Raw genomic sequence first — 17,851 nt, 5'->3', positions numbered from 1 at the left:
TTTCTTGACAAGTGCTTATCTTAAAAAAAAAGATTTTATTTATTTATTTTAGACAAGGAGAGAGAGAGAGAGAGAGGGAGAGAGAGAGAGAGGGAGGGAGAACAAGCATGAGAGAGGGAGAGGGAAGAAGCAGAGCAGGAGAGAGAAGACAAGTGGACTCTGTGCAGACCAAGGAGCCCAACACCAGCCAATCCCAGGAACCTGAGATCATGACCCTAGCCCAAATGAAGAGTCCAATGCCCAATGCCCAATGGACTGAGCCACCCACATGGCCACGTTTCTCTTAATAAACATTAACTCCATATCCTTGTATGCATAAAAAGTCTTAGAACAAAGCTGCATTCAAAGCTGTATTCCATCCTTATTAAATTATAGAACAAATTGAAAATGTCACATTCATTAAGTTTATTTTCCTCCTTAACTTTAAATTTCTTTTCTTTTTTGCTTAAGCACCAAATACCCTTTTGATCAGCAATGAAAAACAAAAATGTAAACTGATGCTAATCTGGGCCAATGTTTTCACAAATATTTTTTTAATGACAATGTGTTCCAGAATTGATGGAACAATATCTATAGAAGCTGCATAAAAGCTCAGATACAGACAGAGATGATACAACAGATATAGATAAAGGTAGAAAGAACAGAGAGAACGAGTCAAAATTCCTAAAGAACAAACAACTCTTTAAAGATTAATTCATAGAACAATACCATTAAGCATCCTGGATCATGGTAAAATTACAATTACAATGTTTTTTAAAAATCAGGGGGTGCCTGGGTAGCTCAGTGGGTTAAGCCTCTGCCTTTAGCTCAGGTCATGATCTCAGGGTCCTGGGATTGAGCCCTGCATTGAGCTCTCTGCTCAGCAGGGAGCCTGATTCTCCCCTCTCTCTCTGCCTGCCTCTCTGCCTACTTGTGATCTCTCTCTCTGTGTCAAATAAATAAAATCTTTTAAAAATTTTTAAAAAAATCAATTACAGTCCCCCCCCTTTTTTTAACCTATCAGGCACAAGGGCATGCAGCCATTTTCCTTTTTGTATGTGGAAAATTTCCCCTATCCTTTTCCACTTGCTTCCTGTGAGCCTGGTAATATTACCAATTATCAATGTCATTGTGACTCCTTAATATAAATAGCACCACCCACTACCCAATTTGCTATTGTACACAAATATTGGCAACTTAATCATGTAAGGAAGTGGTAAATAAATACTCTGAAATTATTTTACCAGTTCATTTGACAGCACTCAGGAGATATTTTATGAGAATTGTTCACAGATTCTATTTAAGGCACTGACAAGCATGAATATATTTAAGGCAGTTTTGAATATGAAGATGTCACTTCATTTTAATGACTTTCACTTGAATTAAACATTAATATAAAATAGTTGTTTTAGAAAAAGTTAATATAGAGAAATGTTCATTTTAAAAAGAGAGAGGTTGAATGATTTGATATGTATTTAGCTATTGGAGGTTAAGGTTATACACACATATTTCTACTGCTTACTTGTTGAAGCTATCCCTCTCTATATAATATACAAGTGTATATTATTATAGTAGATCAAGAGTCAACGAACTATGGCCTGTGGGCAAAATCTAGCTCCTTCCTTATTCTTGTAAATAAAGTTTTATTGGAACACAGCCATGTTAATTTGATGATGTATGACTGTCTGTAGATGGTTTCATGCTACAACAGCAGAGATGAGTAATTGTGACAGTGACCATCTGGCTTGCAAATCCTAAAATATTTACTCTCTGGCCTTTTGCAGAAAAAGTTTGTCCACCACCACTCTATTGGGCAGTTGAAAATATATGTGTGTGCGTATGTGTATTTCCCCTGCTGTTATCTTTTTAAATCTATTTTATCCTTCCAGCACACAGCAGCCATTTCAGCATTTATTAGATTGTAAATTATGGAAAAATTTTTCTCCATCATTAGCTAAATGTTCCTAATTGCTAACATATATTCCCATTATGGTAAAATAGATTTAGATTTGTCAACTTAAGCCCTCACTGGAAAGCAAAAAATCGGGAAATTTTCCTGTCTACCTTGACACTTTCTAACCAGTTTGCATTTCCCAAGTCGTTAAGTTTATGAGAGTAAAGTTGCTGATATTGTCAAGAAAGGAGAATTAGAAAAGCTAAAAAGAATACTAGCTGTCAAGAGAATTCCCTTAATGTAGTTTTCTTCCCCTGACTATATTCTCCTTTCTTTCTTTTTTTTTTTTTGTTATTTCTTTCCTTTCTTTTTCATTTGTGTCAATTAAATGTGTTCGTCTTTTCAACAGTAAAAACACTGGTACATAACTGAAGTGTTTTATAAAATAAGATTATTTTATTCCTCCTTATATTCTCTCTCTCTCTCTCTCTCTGTGTGTGTGTGTTTGTGTGCATAAGTTACTTATTTAAACCACCCTTTCTTTATTGGTCAATATTGTAAAATGTTTCTTCACTCTTAAGGGGAGATTCCTGTAAGAAAAGGGATACATTACTGGTAGCACTTTGCTCATGGAGCCCAATTTAGATTTAGTAAGATGTGTTTCACTATCCAGATTTACTATTAGAAGAGCTGTGGGAATTTGCAAAACGACTACCTGGTGTGCATGCTTAAAAGACTCAGATTAAAATTGCCCCTTTTAGTTTTACCTCTAGAACAACAAACATACCTTATCGTGAAAATGATAAATTACTCTTATTTTTCTTTATGCTTTCTCCCTCTGTCACTCTCAGATACAGTCACATTCCTATTTACACATTATTGCTACTCCAGTATTATTAAACTGCAAATACTCTACACTTTGAGCCAGAGAATAGGTTAAAAGTATCATTCATAGTAATCTAGATTCAAATCCTTACAGTTTCCCAACCCCTCAATCACATAGCCAGTAATCTTTGGCAAGTAATTTATCCATCTCTGTTTATGCTTCCTTATCTACAAAATGGGAAGAATGGTACTTCACACTAGATTGTTGTAAATATAAATTAAGATAATACCTGTTGTTAGTGACTGAATGTTTGTATCCCCCAATTCATATGCTGAAGCCCTAACCTCCAATATGGTGGTGTTTGGAGGTGGAGTCTTTGGGAGATAATTTGGTTTAGATGTGGGCATAAGTACTGGGCCCTTGTGCTGGGATTAGTGACTGTATAAGAAAAGGAAGAGACATCAGAGCTCTCCCTCTCTGCCATGTGAAGACAGTAAGAAGGTGGCCCATCTGAAAGCTGGGAAGCAGATCCTGAACCAACCCTGCTAGCACCTTGGCCTTGCACTTTCCTGCTTCCCAGAACGGTGAGAAATAAGTGTTGTTTAAGTCACCCAGTCAATGGAATTTTAAAATTTTATATTTTTATTATTTTTATTGAGATATCATTTATATATAGTATTATGTTTAAGGTATACAATGTGTTGATTTGATACATTTATATATTGCTTTAGCTAACACTTCTATCATGTCACACAGTTATTATTTCCTTTTTGTAGTGAGAACTTCTAAGATCTTGTCTCTTAGCAATATGATACAGTATTATTAACTAGAATCACTATGCTATGCATTAGGTTTCCAGTTAGGAAATTAGGACTTATTTACCTTATAATTGGAAGCTTGAGCCTTTTAATATTTCCCCACTCCTCACCCCCCCCAGTAACCACCACTGTAGTGTGTTTCTACAATTTTGGCTTTCTTAGATTCCACATATAAGTGATATTATATAACATTTGTCTTTCTTTGGCTTATCTCACTAGGCATAATGCCTTCAAAATCCATCCATGTAGTCAAAAATGGCAGAATTTTCTTCTTTCATATGGTTGAATAGTAAATATATACCATATCACCCTGTTAGAAAGGTTGTCATCAGGAAAACAAGAGATAAGTATGGGTGAGAATGTGGAAAAAAGAGAACCTTTGTGCATTTTTGGTGAGAATGTAAATTGGTTCACCTACTATGAAAAACAGTATGGAAATTATTCAAAAAAACTAAGAATAAAACTACCATATTATCCACCAATCCCACTTGTGGGTATATCAAAGGAAATGAAAACAGAATATCAAAAATATATTATTACTACTATATTTAGTGCAACATTATTCACAATAGTCAACATATGGAAACAACCAGAGTATCTGTAAATGGATAAAGAAGATATGGTATACACATACTATACAGTATTTTGTTCTAGCAGCCTGAACTGGCTAAGACACCAGCAAATGACAAGTTCTAGACCCAATATATAGTACTGCTTGGCAAATGTTAGGTATTATTAATTCCTTCTGAGAAATGAAATACTTGAAATATTTTTTTGTATTTTTCAACCACCCATTGCATATTTTCCTTCTGTTTTGCCTTTATTTTCATAATTATGCCCCTTTTTTAATTTGTCAAGGAGGCTTAGTAAATATTAGTGTGTGCATTTGTGTGTGTTCTGCATGGGTGTGCATACCATTTGTGACTACATAGATGGATCTTGAGGGCATTATGCTTAATGTGATAAGCAAAAGAAAGACAAATGTTTATATATATATATGTTTAAAATGATTTTGAATCCAATTTTTCATGTTTTTGACTGTTACAATCAATATATTAATAGATTTGTATTGGTTAGTGATAAAGCTGAGTCTTTACTATATTCAACCTCTGTAATATGTACACAGAATTTAGAAGTATTACTTTTTTTTTCTAGGAAAAAAAGTCTAAAACAATTCAGTATTAAAGAAAAATTTTGCCTTAAAATTATTTATAGATTTGGGCAGGGAGAATGAGGACACATTTAAATAACACTGAATTTCATAGCATTAACAGTCTAATAGTTCAGATTTTCTCACGTTTCTTAATCTGTAATTTCACTCTGTCACAATCTATTTCAAAGGAATCTTTCTGAATTAAATGCATAAGCAAAATCTCAGTGGTTCCCCATAACCAAGGGGATAAGCTTTCAAGTTCCCACATGATCTGTGTTACTCCAATTCTCCACTCAATCTCCAGAATTAACTTGTATGAATTTTGCCTCCAACTGAACTGGCTTATTACTGAACTTTAAATGCACTGAAGCAACATTGCCCATGCATTTTCCCCTGCCCAGACCACTTTGCTCTCCTTTTCACATATAAATTCAATGTTTATGGAAGTCCTAGTAATGAAATGGAGTCTTCCCTCACTATTCAAGTATATGTTGGATATTCCCTTTTATTAATGAATAAATTTCTCATTTACACCAACAATCTTTGTCCTTAAAATTCACTCATTTATTCTTCACATGGGTGATGGGTGACTTCTGTATGCCAGAGACCCAATCTCTTACAGCAACATATAACATATACTATGTATGTTTTCTACCATCAAGGAGTTGACAGATGAGTTAGTCAACAATTGTATTAAAGAGAGGTATCTCTTATAAAAGAATTGTGTTATTGGAGCTCAAAAGAAGAGCTTATTTTAGACAAATTAATCTAAGATTGAATATTTTAAGTGAAATAATGTCATAAGAGCTCTTGCTAATAATCACTATAATAAAGTCCATGAGATGATACACCTACCTTTCATTGAATCTTAAAGTAAAGTGAAATAAGTAATGCTAAAGCAAAGCTGTGCAACTTATAACTATTGTTTGCTAATTAATATCAATGCTTCAAGGCGAACCATAAGAGACTATGGACTCTGAAAAACAACCTGAGGGTTTTGAAGAGTCAGGGGTGGGAGGTTGGGGGAACAGGTGGTGGGTAATAGGGAGGGCACGTTTTGCATGGAGCACTGGGTGTTGTGCAAAAACAATGAATACTGTTAAGCTGAAAAAATAAATAAATTAAAATAATATCAATGCTTCAGATACCAAATCACTCTGGATAATCACAAAGATACATTCTTATGAAAACTGCCTCTTGGACATTACAATACACGCAGAAACTATAAACTTTATGGATAAACACTGAGGAAGTAAATTACTTTGCTTTGAGGAAGTAAATTATTTTGCTTCCTTTTGGAAGGAAAGCAAACTTTTTGTTTTTTTAATAGGAGGCTCACATAACTGTCTCAGTAGAAACTAGGGAAGGCAGCTTTATAATGAAAACTAACTAACTGGAAATTTTTTTTTAAATATTTTATTTATTCGACAGAGAGAAATCACAACTAGGCAGAGAGGCAGGCAGAGAGAGAGGAGGAAGCAAGCTCTCCATGGAGCAGAGAGCCCGACGTGGGGCTCGATCCCAGGACCCTGGGATCATGACCTGAGCTGAAAGCAGAGGCTTTAACCCACTGAGCCACCCAGGTGCCCCTGGAAATTTTGTTTTTATAGGAAAGATGAAGCAGTCTCTCTTTGGAGGAGTAAGAAGATCTCCACTAGATAATCAAACCACATGTACATAAATGGGGACTCTAACAAAGCAATAGAGTTTGATATAATAGGAAAAATGTGTAAGTACATGTGGATCATGGTTTTCAAGATAAATGGGGTTTTTTAAATGCTCAGTTGACTTTTATAACTTAGTAAACTGAGGTTCCACAATAAGAACAATTAAAAGGTGAGTATTCATTCCAATTTTGATCATGTAAAATCTGTTTTAAAACTATATAGTTTAAAATTCAGTGGTGTGCTAATGGATATTGAACAACAGTTTTGTGGCAGAGAGGAGTGTGATTTGTGGTATTTGTTAAGCTGCTGTGAGTTGGTACAAGTTGGTTCCACTGCATCACTGGTTTAAATGTTCTGAGACCATTTCAAATGACACTTGGTATTCACTTCTGTGAAAATGGCAATATTATATTCTCCAAGAGCAAACTCCATGTATAACCACTTGTATGTTGCTAAATGATTATTAGTATGTTCACTGCTATGGACTATCAGGCGCACTGTTAACTCTTAAGAAGCATTCTTTCTAAGTACTGTCTTACAGAAAGAAAACAGTTACCTGAGATCAGTTGTTCCTTAGTCACTAGGTTATATATGGTTTAATCAAGTCTTGGGAATTATCAGAACTATAACTGTTTCTTAGTTTTAGATGATTAATAATACTGTACTTATTAGTGCTCTTTACGCTTTTTTTAAAAAGATTTTATTTATTTATTTGTCAGAGAGAGAGACAGAGAGAGAAAGATCACAAGTAGGCAGAAGGAGAAGCAGGCTCCCTGCCGAGCAAGGAGCCCGATATGGGACTCGATCCCAGGACGCTAGGATCATGACCTGAGCCGAAGGCAGTCGCTTAACCAATTGAGCCACCCAGGCGTCCCTCTTTACGCTTTTTTAAAAAAGATTTTATTTATTTATTTGAGAGAGGGACAGCATGAGCAGGGGAGGAAAGAGAGAGATAGGGAGAAGCCGACTCTCTGCTCCCAGCAGGGAGCCTGGCAGGGGGCTCAGTCCTAGGACTCCAAGATCATGACCTGAGCAGAAGGCAGTGGCTTAACCACGGAGCCACCCAGGCAGCCCAAGGATCTGAAGATGGTTCGCTGACTGAGCTACCCAGGCCCCCCAGTACTATTTACCTATTAATTATTTTTTTTTTACTTTTTAAGCAGAATAATCTAAGTACTGTCTGATATAACCTAAATTAGGTGTCAGAATACGTTACATGACTCATTAAAAACAAAGTATTAAAATGCCTGTCAAAGTTGTTTGCTTGCTGTGTTTCTAATCACATATATAATAAAATCAAGTACACACATAAAATGAAGCCACACTTAGGGAGGCTTTTAACAGTTCATGATTCTTCAACATTTAAACCACACTGCTTTTTGCTTGGTTTTCAAGCTATGCCTTTGTTCTGAGAGATCAAAATTTCAAAGAGAGTTTTCTAAATAAAAAGTTATGGCAGAAAATACATCTTGAGAACCATTTGATACTATATTATAAATTTCAGACAAATTTTACTGCTTTCAACTATTATCTCAAACTAAAAGGAGTACTTAAGCAGTAGTTATTTCTATTTCAACCTTCTCTCATGTGAAACTATTTTCTTAGTATTAGTGTACTGGAATATTAAGATATTTAAGTAGTTTCAAAATTGATTTTGGAATTAATAAATGATACTTGAAAAACAGCAACTTCATTACAGGAATTATATCATAGTAAATGTTTATTTTCCCCTTTTAAACCAAACCCTTTTAATCCTCTGGTTTAAACTCTAAGCCTTAGGCCACTTGTTTTTCAGGGCCTGTATGTCTGAACTGGGACAGAGAGCAAAGTGACTCATTCAGATGAACTTAAATAGCTATATTAAACACTTGAAACCATTGCAATAATTTTATAGAGACTAAAATGTAAATGCAGCCATAAAACGGATAGGGTAGAGGTCAATTATAGTCTACTTCATTGTAGGTTTTCTTTGATAACAGCTAACCATATGATAAACACATTTGTAGATGCAATTCCATTTTTTAAAAACAAAAGCATTTATGTATAATACATAAAACTTCTAACTCAGAAGTAGTGAAAGTCTGACCCTGTTTGTGAAAGGCAGCTAATGGCTAAGCCAGCAGGGTTCCAAAAGAGATAATGGTGTCCTACTAGCAAGTAAAACTTAATGCAGACCCAGAAAGTTAGCAATTGATTTTCTTCTCACTAGTGGGATCTCTTCTCTCCCCGAGAGTGAATCTAAGACAGTGGAGATTGGAGTGCTCACTTTATAAAAGTCTATTAAGCCTTTCAGAACCAAGGCATAACTTTTAGTGTGCAAAAAGACGTATAACATCCTGTTGACCTCACAGTGAACTCTGTTTCATGGATGTGTCCAATCCTAACATTTATATCTCAAGAATATTCCAGAAAACAGAGGTTCACATGACTAGGTATAAATGGATTGTCTATTTTTATACAGTGACACATTAGCTCCTGGGGATTTACTGTTTCTGTTTACCCACTCTAAAAGCATAGAGCAGGCAGTACCAGTGCAAACTTCAAGCTAAACCAATAAATGTGCTTCAGCTTCAATGCACGAGGGCAACTATAAAGAAAGGAAAGCTGGAATAAATTATCTTTTTTGCCAGTACTGCCTCAAGTTAGTGTTAATTGTGATGGTGTTTCTGTCTTTTTGTTTTTTCTCCCATGTTGGTTCTTTTACCCCAGGAAGTCTTACATGTCTTTAGTTTGCCTGCACTACAGAATAGCATCAGGAAACATGATTTACAGTCAGGGCTATCTAGTCTTACTTAGATTATAACCAAAGGATTGACTATACATAGATTGTGCATTTTTTACTTATATACTCCCCCCAAACTATTTCATGACCCTTTTGTTGAGATCTTTATAATTAATAAAACAAATTGCATCAATATAAATGAAGTATGGCACCCTATTAACCATTTTCTGGGGCTGTCCATTCATAAACCTGATTGGGAAAATATTTGCTCACATTCCCGTTTGTCCTTGAATGTTATATTCTATACCTTCACACCCATTTTCCAAGATGAGTATGATAGATAAAAAGACCATAAATTCTTCCATCTCTGCATGATGTCCCTTTTCAGTGTAATGGTACAACTTCTAACATGAGGTAACATCTATGTCTCCATGCCTTGTACCTGGGCTTGACCATATAACTTGTTTTGGTTGATGAGACATTAGCAAAAGTGACAGAAGGACAGATATGAAAAGTACCTTTGTATTGGTGCTTATATTGTCTCACTGCTCTTGGGACACCTGTTGTCAATATATGAATTAGGATGGGCTAGCCCTCTCGGACATGCATAAGCACATAAGGAGAAAAGCTCAGTCACTCCCCTGAGGTCCCAGATATAGCAATAAGCCCAGATGATCTCACGCAAAGCAGAGACAAACCATCCTAGCAGAGTCCAGCCCAAACCGATGGCTCCACAGAACTGTGAGCAAATGATTATTGTATTTTGGAGGCTGGCTGTTATATAGCAGTTAGTTTGGTTTAGTAAGGTTTAAGGACATGAAATAATGGGATAGGAAGCATCTATACACAAGCCACCTTTTCACGTGAAGGGTTTTCATTTTTCTGACCCCTGTGTAAAACAGTAAGTAATACAGATTGAGAAAGTAAGTCAGAGGTATTTTGGAGCATTGCTTGCAATTCCTCACTCCCATACTGTAATAGGATTATTCATCTGTATATTTTGCTCTATGGCTTTGAGGTGCTTCCTCCTGGAGTAGGAGGAATATATCCTTTTAACACAATTGCTTTAGTCATTAGTCATTGCTGTGACTTCCTCTGGACAAGAGAAGATGGATGAAAGTGGCACTGTGCTTATTATTAGCTGAACCTTTGAGAGGTAGACCAGATTTCTGCCAGTTCTCCTGGAGCTTCCACCCTTTGCCATGCAAATAATATGCTCTAGAGAGCTACTGTTCCTTCAGCATGGATCTCAAAATTAATATATATGGAATAATTGAATCCACCCCCAAACCTTGAATCCAACATAATTCAATAGAGCTCAAGCAAGAACAGACAAGATCAGTTAAAATACAGCCAAGCTATAGACCTCTGACGATGAAATAAGTAATTGGTATGGCAAACTGAGCTTTTGGGTTGTTATGCAGCATTATCACTATAGCTTGCCTAGTCAAATTCCATGGCAGGGTGCCATTTTCAGCTATTTGCCTTTGCCCTGGAGATTTTGGCAGATGAAAACAGATGACAGGAGTAAGTGTACTAGTACAGCAGGTCTATGAAATCCAACAAACCCTTACTAAGAACCAACTATAGGGTTATATTCTTCAAGAACTAGAAATTTAAATCTACTGACTTGGTAGAGCATCATCAATCAATGGCATGTACTCATCAATTATAGAATAATTCACACAGAGCATCAGAAAACCTATTCTTTTTCTTAATTTTTTAAATTTTTTATTAACATAAAATGTATTATTAGACCCAGGGGTACAGGTCTGTAAATTGCCAAGAGAAAACATATTCTTTTTAAGTTCCCATAGACATATGCCAATCTTGACCATATCTTGAAACATAAGACAAACCTCAGCAAATTTAAAAGAACTTAAGTCATACAAATTGTGTTCTCTGACCACCATGGAAACAACCTAAAAACAAGTAATAGAAAGATAAAGGAAAATATCTTAACATTTGGAAACTACACAATACACTATTACATAATCCACAGATCAAATAAGGAGTATCAATGAATATCAAAAATACATTGAAGCAGAGAGGGGTATGGGTTAAATAGGTGATGGGTATTAAGGAGTGCAACTGTTGTGATGAACGGAGAGTGATATATGGAAGTGCTGAATCACTATATTGTACACCTGAAATTAATATCACACCATATGTTAAATAACTGGAATTTAAATAAAAACTTTTAAAGATCCATTGAACTAAGTAAAAATGGAAACACAACCTGTAAAAATTTATGGGATGAAGCCAAACCAGTTTTAAGAGGAAATCTGAAAGCACTAAATGCATATGTTAGAAAAGAGGAGAAATCCCAAATCATAATATAAGTTCCTGCTGAAGAATCTAGAAAAACACCAAAATAAACCTGAAGCAAGCTGAATGAAGAAAACAATAAAGACAAAGGCAAATATCAAAGAAATTGAAACAGAAAAGTGACTGAGAAAATCAGTGTTCTATGGAAAGCACAATAAAACTGTCAAACCTCTAGCAAGACTGAAAATGCAAAAGAAGACAGACATTATTAATATTAAGAATGAAACAATCACAATTACTACAAATACTGCAAAAAGATAATAAGAGGGAGGAGTCAAGATGGCGGAGGAGTAGCAGACTGAGATGACATCAGTTCGCAGGAGTTCAGCTAGGTAGTTATCAAACCATTCCATACACTTACATCCCAACAGGATATCAAAGAGAAAGAGAGCAGCAATTCGAGAAACAGAAAATCAACCACTTTCTGAAAGGTAGGACGTGCAGAGAAGTGAATCCAAAGCAACGGAAAGATAGACCGCGGTAGGAGAGGCTGGCCCCCAGTAAGCAGTGGAGCAACAGAGCACAAAATCAGAACTTTTAAAAATCTGCTCCACTGAGGGACATCACTTCAGAGGCTAAGTGGGGGTGGAGCCCTCATGGGGACAGTGTGGTCTCAGGTCCTGTGGGGTCATAGAAGGATCGTGGGTGTCTGAGTGTAGCAGGGCTCGCAGGTACTAGAGTGGGGAAGCCAGCTACAGAGACAGAGCTGAAGAGGGAGCTCTCAGCTTGAGGTTACCTTAAACTCTGATCCGTGGCACAGTCAGGCTACTGTCCTTTGAGCAGACAAACCACAAGGGGCAGATCCGGGGAGACTTACCTTCCTTCTCTGGAAGCAGGAATCTGCTGGGTTTGGAGACCGAATGGGACTATGTGCCAGAGACAGAAATGCTCGGTCACAGGCTGGGTGAGCTCGGAGCGCTGCCGGAGACCAGGGAGACAGGAGTGACTGACTGCTTTTCTCCAAGGGTGCACTGAGGAGTGCGGCCCCAAGCTCCCAGCTCCTCTGGGCCAGAGATTGGGAGGCTGCCATTTTCATTCACATCCTCCAGAGCTGTACAGAAAGCGTTCAGGGAACAAAACCTCCCGAGAGTGAACCCAAGAAGATTACTTAGCCCAACCCCTGACAAAGGTGGCACAATTCTAACTCGGGCAAAGACATCTGAGAAGCACTGCAACAGGCCCCTTCACCAGAAGATCAGCAAGAACATCCAGCGAAGGCCAAGCTCACTGATCAAGGAGAACAGTGGAATTCCAGAGGAGGGGAAAGCAAAGCATGGAATTTATGGCTTCCTCACCATGATTCTTCAGTCTTGCAACGTTAGTTAATTTTTTTTTTAATTTTATTTTTTCTTATTCTAATTATTTAAAATTTTCCTCTTTCCTCTTTTAACGTTTTTTAACTAGTTTATCTTAACAATACTTTTCTAAAAAAAATCTTTTAAACCATTATTATAGTCATATTTTATATTTCATTGTATCTAACTTTATTTGTTGTATACATAAAGGGTTTTTTCTTCTAAAAAATTTTTGGGATACAATTTCTTCTAATAGATCAAAATATACCATAAATCTAGCACAGGGCTTTGTTCTAGTCTCCAGCCTGAGAAAATTCTCTCCAATTTCTTTTCTTTCTTTTTCCAACCAACTTATTTTTTCAATTTCTTTTTTTAGAACTTTTTTTTTAAAGATTTTATTTATTAATTTTGACAGAGAGAGATCACAAGTAGGCAGAGAGGCAGGCAGAGAGAGTGAGAGGGAAGCAGGCTCCCTCTCTGCAGAGAGCCCGACGTGGGACTCGATCCCAGGACCCTGAGATCATGACCTGAGCTGAAGGCAGCGGCTTAAACCACTGAGCCACCCAGGCGCCCCTCTTTTTTTAGAATTTTTTAAAAATTTTCATCCTTACAGTCATATTCCATTTCTTCTTTGTATTTACCCTTATTTTTTTGGTATATATATATATATATATATATATATATATATATTTCTTTAAAACTTTTAAAACTTCTTTTACCCCCTTTCCTCTCCCATTGATTTGGGGTCTCTTCTGATTTCGTTAGATTACATTTTTCTGGAGTCTTTGCCACCTTTTTAGTATTTTATTCCCTTGCTCATATATTCTTATCTGGATAAAATGACAAGGTTGAAAAATTGACCACACACACACACACACACAAAAGAACAAGAGGCAGTATCGAAGGCTAGGGACCTAATCAATATGGATATTGGTAATATGTCAAATCTAGAGTTCAGAATGACAATTCTCAATGTGCTAGTTGGGCTCGAAAAAGGCATGGAAAATATTAGAGAAACCCTGTATGGAGAAATAGAAACCCTTTCTGGAGAAATAAAATAACTAAAATCTAATGAAGCTGAAATCAAAAAAGTTATTAATGAGGTGTAATAAAAAATGAAGGCTCTTACTTCTAGGATAGATGAGGCAGAAGAGAGAATTAGTGATATAGAAGACCAAATGATGGATAATAAAGAAGCTGAGCAAAAGAGAGACAGACAACTACTGGACCAAGAGGGGAGAATTCAAGAGATAAGCAATACCATAAGATGAAACAACATTAGAATAATTGGGATTCCAGAAGAAGAGAGAGGGGGACAGAAGGTATATTGGTGTGAATTACTGTAGAGAATTTCCCTAATACGGCAAAGGGAACACGCATCAAAATCCTGGAGGCACAGAGAACCCCCCTCAAAATCAATAAAAATAGCTCCATTCCCCATCATCTAATAGTAAAACTTAAAGTCTCAGTGACAGAAAATCCTAAAAGCAGCTCAGGACAAGAGGTCTCTAACATAAAATGGTAGAAATATTAGACTGGCAGCAGACCTATCCACAGAGACCTGGCAGGACAGAAAAAGCTGGCATGATATATTCAGAACTCTAAATGAGAAAACTATTCAGCCAGGAATAGTATATCCAATTAGGCTGTCATTGAAAATAGAAGGAGAGTTTTAAAATGTTTCCAGGACAATCAAAAATCAATAGAATTTACAAACACCAAACCAGCCCTACAGGAAATATTGAAAGGGGTCTTTTAAGCAAAGAGAGAGCCTAAAACTAGTAGACCAGAAAGGAACAGTGACAATATACAGTAACAGTCACCTTAAAGGCAATACGATAGCACTAAATACATATCTTTCAATACTTACCCTGAATGTAAATGGGCTAAATGTCCCAATCAAAAGACAAAGTGTATCAGAATGGTTAAAAAACCAAAACCCATCAATATTCTGTCTATAAGAAACTCATTAAAGATCCCTCCAGATTTAAATTGATGGGGTGGAAAACAATTCACCATGCTAATGGACATCAAAAGAAAGCTGGGATGGCAATCCTTATATCAGATAAATTAGATTTTAAGCCAAAGACTAAAATAAGATATCAGGAAAGGACACTATATCATACTCAAAGGGGCTGTCCAACAAGAAGTTCTAACAATTTTAAATATCTAGGCCCCTAACATGAGAGCAGGCGACTTTATAAACCAATTAATAACAAAATCAAAGAAACACATCAACAGTAATGCAATAATAGTAGGGGACTTTAACAACCTTCCTCACTGAAATGGACAGATCATCCAAGCAAAAGATCAACAAGGAAATTAAGGCCTTAAATGAGACACTGGACCAGATGGACATCACAGATGTATTCAGAACATTCAATCCCAAAGCAACAGAATACACATTCTTCTCTAGTGCACATGGAACATTCTCCAGAATAGATCACATCTTGGGTCACAAATCAGGTCTCAACCAGAACCAAAAGACTGGGATCATTCCCTGCATAATTTCAGCCCACAATGCTCTGAAGCTAGAACTGAATCATAGGAGGAAAGTTGTAAAGAACTCAGATACATGGAAGCTAAAGAGAATCCTACTAAAGAATGAATGGGGCAACCAGGAAATTAAAGAAGACTTGAAAAAATTCATGGAAACAAAAAACAAATGAAAACAAAACTGTTCAAAATCTGTGGGATGCAGCAAAGGCAGTCCTGAGAGGAAAGTTTATAGTGATATAAGCCTTTCTCAGGAAACAAGAAAGATCTCAAGAATACAACCTAACCCTACACCTTATAGGAACTGGAGAAAGAACAGCAAAGAAAGCCTGAACCCAGCAGGAGAAGAGAAATAATAAAGACCAGAATACAAATCAATGAAATAGAAACCAAAAGAATAGTAGAACAAATCAACGAAACTAGGAGCTGGTTCTTTGAAAGAATAAATAAGATTGGAAAACCCCTGGCCAGACTTACCAAAAAGAAAAGAGAGAGGACTCAAATTAATAAAATCATGAATGAAAGAGGAGAGATCACAATAAACACCAAAGAAATACAAATATAAGAACATATTATGAGAAACTATACACCAGCAAATTTGACAATGTGGAAGAAATGAAAGAATTCCTAGAGACTATAAACTACCAAAATTGAACCAGAAAGAAATAGAAAACATGGACAGACCCATAACCAGTAAGGAAATTGAAGCAGTCATCAAAAATCTCCCAACAAACAAAAGCCCAGGGCCAGACGGATTCCTAGGGGAATTCTACCAAACATTTAAAGAAGAACTAATACCTATTCCCCTGACCCTCTTCCAAAAAAGAGATATAGAAGGAAAACTTCCAAACTCATTTTATGAGGCCAGCATTACCTTGATCCAAAAACCAGACAAAGACTCCATCAAAAAAGAGAATTACAGAGCAATAACCTTGATGAATACAGATGCAAAAATTCTCACCAAAATACTAGCCAATAGGATCAAACAGTACATTAAAAGGATTATTCACTATGACCAAGTGGGATTTATTCCTGGGCTGCAAGGTTGGTTCAACATCCACAAATCAATCAATGGACTCAGAATGTATGAAAGACCTCAATGCGAGAAAGGAATCCTTCAAAATCCTTGAGGAGAACACAGGCAACAACCTCTTTCACTTCAGCCATGGCAACTTCTCTCTAGAAACATCGCCAAAGGCAAGGGAAGCAAGGGCAAAAATGAACTATTGGGACTTCATCAAGATCAAAAGTTTTTGCCCAGAAAAGGAAACAGTTAACAAAACCAAAAGACAACTGACAGAATGGGAGAAGATATTTGCAAATGACATATCAGGTAAAGGGCTAGTATCCAAAATCTATAAAGAGCTTAGCAAACTCAACACCCAAAGAACAAACAATCCAATCAAGAAATGAGCAGAGGACATGAACAGACATTTCTGCAAAGAAGACATCCAGATGACCAACAGACACATGAAAAAGTGTTCCACATCACTCGGCATCAGGGAAATACAAATCAAAACCACAATGAGATACCACCTCACACCAGTCAGAATGGCTAAAATTAACAAGTCAGGAAATGACAGATGCTGGCGAGGATGCGGAGAAAGGGGAACCCTCCTCCACTGTTGGTGGGAATGCAAGCTGGAGCAGCCACTCTGGAAAACAGCATGGAGGTTCCTTAAAAAGTTGAAAATAGAGCTACCCTATGACCCAGCAATTGCACTCCTGGGTATTTACCCTAAAGATACAAATGTAGTGATCTGAAAGGGCATATGCATCCAAATGTTTATAGCAGCAATGTCCACAATAGCCAAACTATGGAAAGAACCTAGATGTCCATCAACAGATGAATGGATAAAGAAGATGTGGAATATATACACAATGGAATACTATGCAGCCATCAAAAGAAATGAAATCTAGCCATTTGTGATGACGTGGATGGAACTAGAGGGTATTATGCTTAGCAAAATAAGTCAATCAGAGAAAGACAACTATCATATGATCTCCCTGATATGAGGAAGTGGAGAGGCAATGTGGGGTGTTTGGGGGGTAGGAAGAGAATAAATGAAACAAGATGGGATTGGGAGGGAGAAAAACCATAAATGATTCTTAATCTCACAAAATAAACTGAGGGCTGCTGGGGGGAGGGGGGTCAGGAGAGGGTGGTGGGGATATGGACATTGGGGATGGTATGTGCTATGGTGAGTGCTGTGAAGTGTGTAAATCTGACGATTCACAGACCTTTACCCCTGGGGATTAGAATATATTATATGTTTATAAAAATACATAAATAAAAAATAAAATAAAACTAATAAATAACGTCCTAGAAAAACTGTACCAGACAGAATTAAACAGGCAAGGAAGACTTTATGAAAGTCAATTGCATTAGGGGAGAGAGACAGAACTCAACTCAATCAAAACAGAAGATGAGAGAGATTTTAAGTGGTGGAATGAGGGGGGTGGTGCAGAGGTAAAGGGAGAAAGAATCTCAGGCAGGCTCCATATTGAGCAGGGAGCCTGACTTGGGACTTGATCTCATGGCCCTGAGATCATGACCTGAGCTGAAATCAAAAGTCAGATGCTTAACTGACTGAGCCACCCACATGCCCCAACTTTTCTAATTAAGATAAAAATAGCAAAAGGGGTGTAAAATTTGTAAAAGAAAGAAAATTA

At 36.8% G+C, this 17,851-nt stretch overlaps 1 protein-coding gene across 1 annotated transcript in view; it reads right to left on the bottom strand.

Moving 5' to 3' along the window:
- IL1RAPL1 (interleukin 1 receptor accessory protein like 1) overlaps positions 1–17,851 on the bottom strand; it is a 1,490,530-nt gene that overhangs the window by 556,863 nt on the left and 915,816 nt on the right. The window lies entirely within an intron of this gene.

This window comes from Meles meles, chromosome X, assembly GCF_922984935.1.
Source record: "Meles meles chromosome X, mMelMel3.1 paternal haplotype, whole genome shotgun sequence".
Lineage (NCBI taxonomy): Eukaryota > Metazoa > Chordata > Mammalia > Carnivora > Mustelidae > Meles > Meles meles.
Note: the sequence above shows the minus strand (reverse complement) of the source record. Positions and strands in the feature narration are given on the sequence as shown.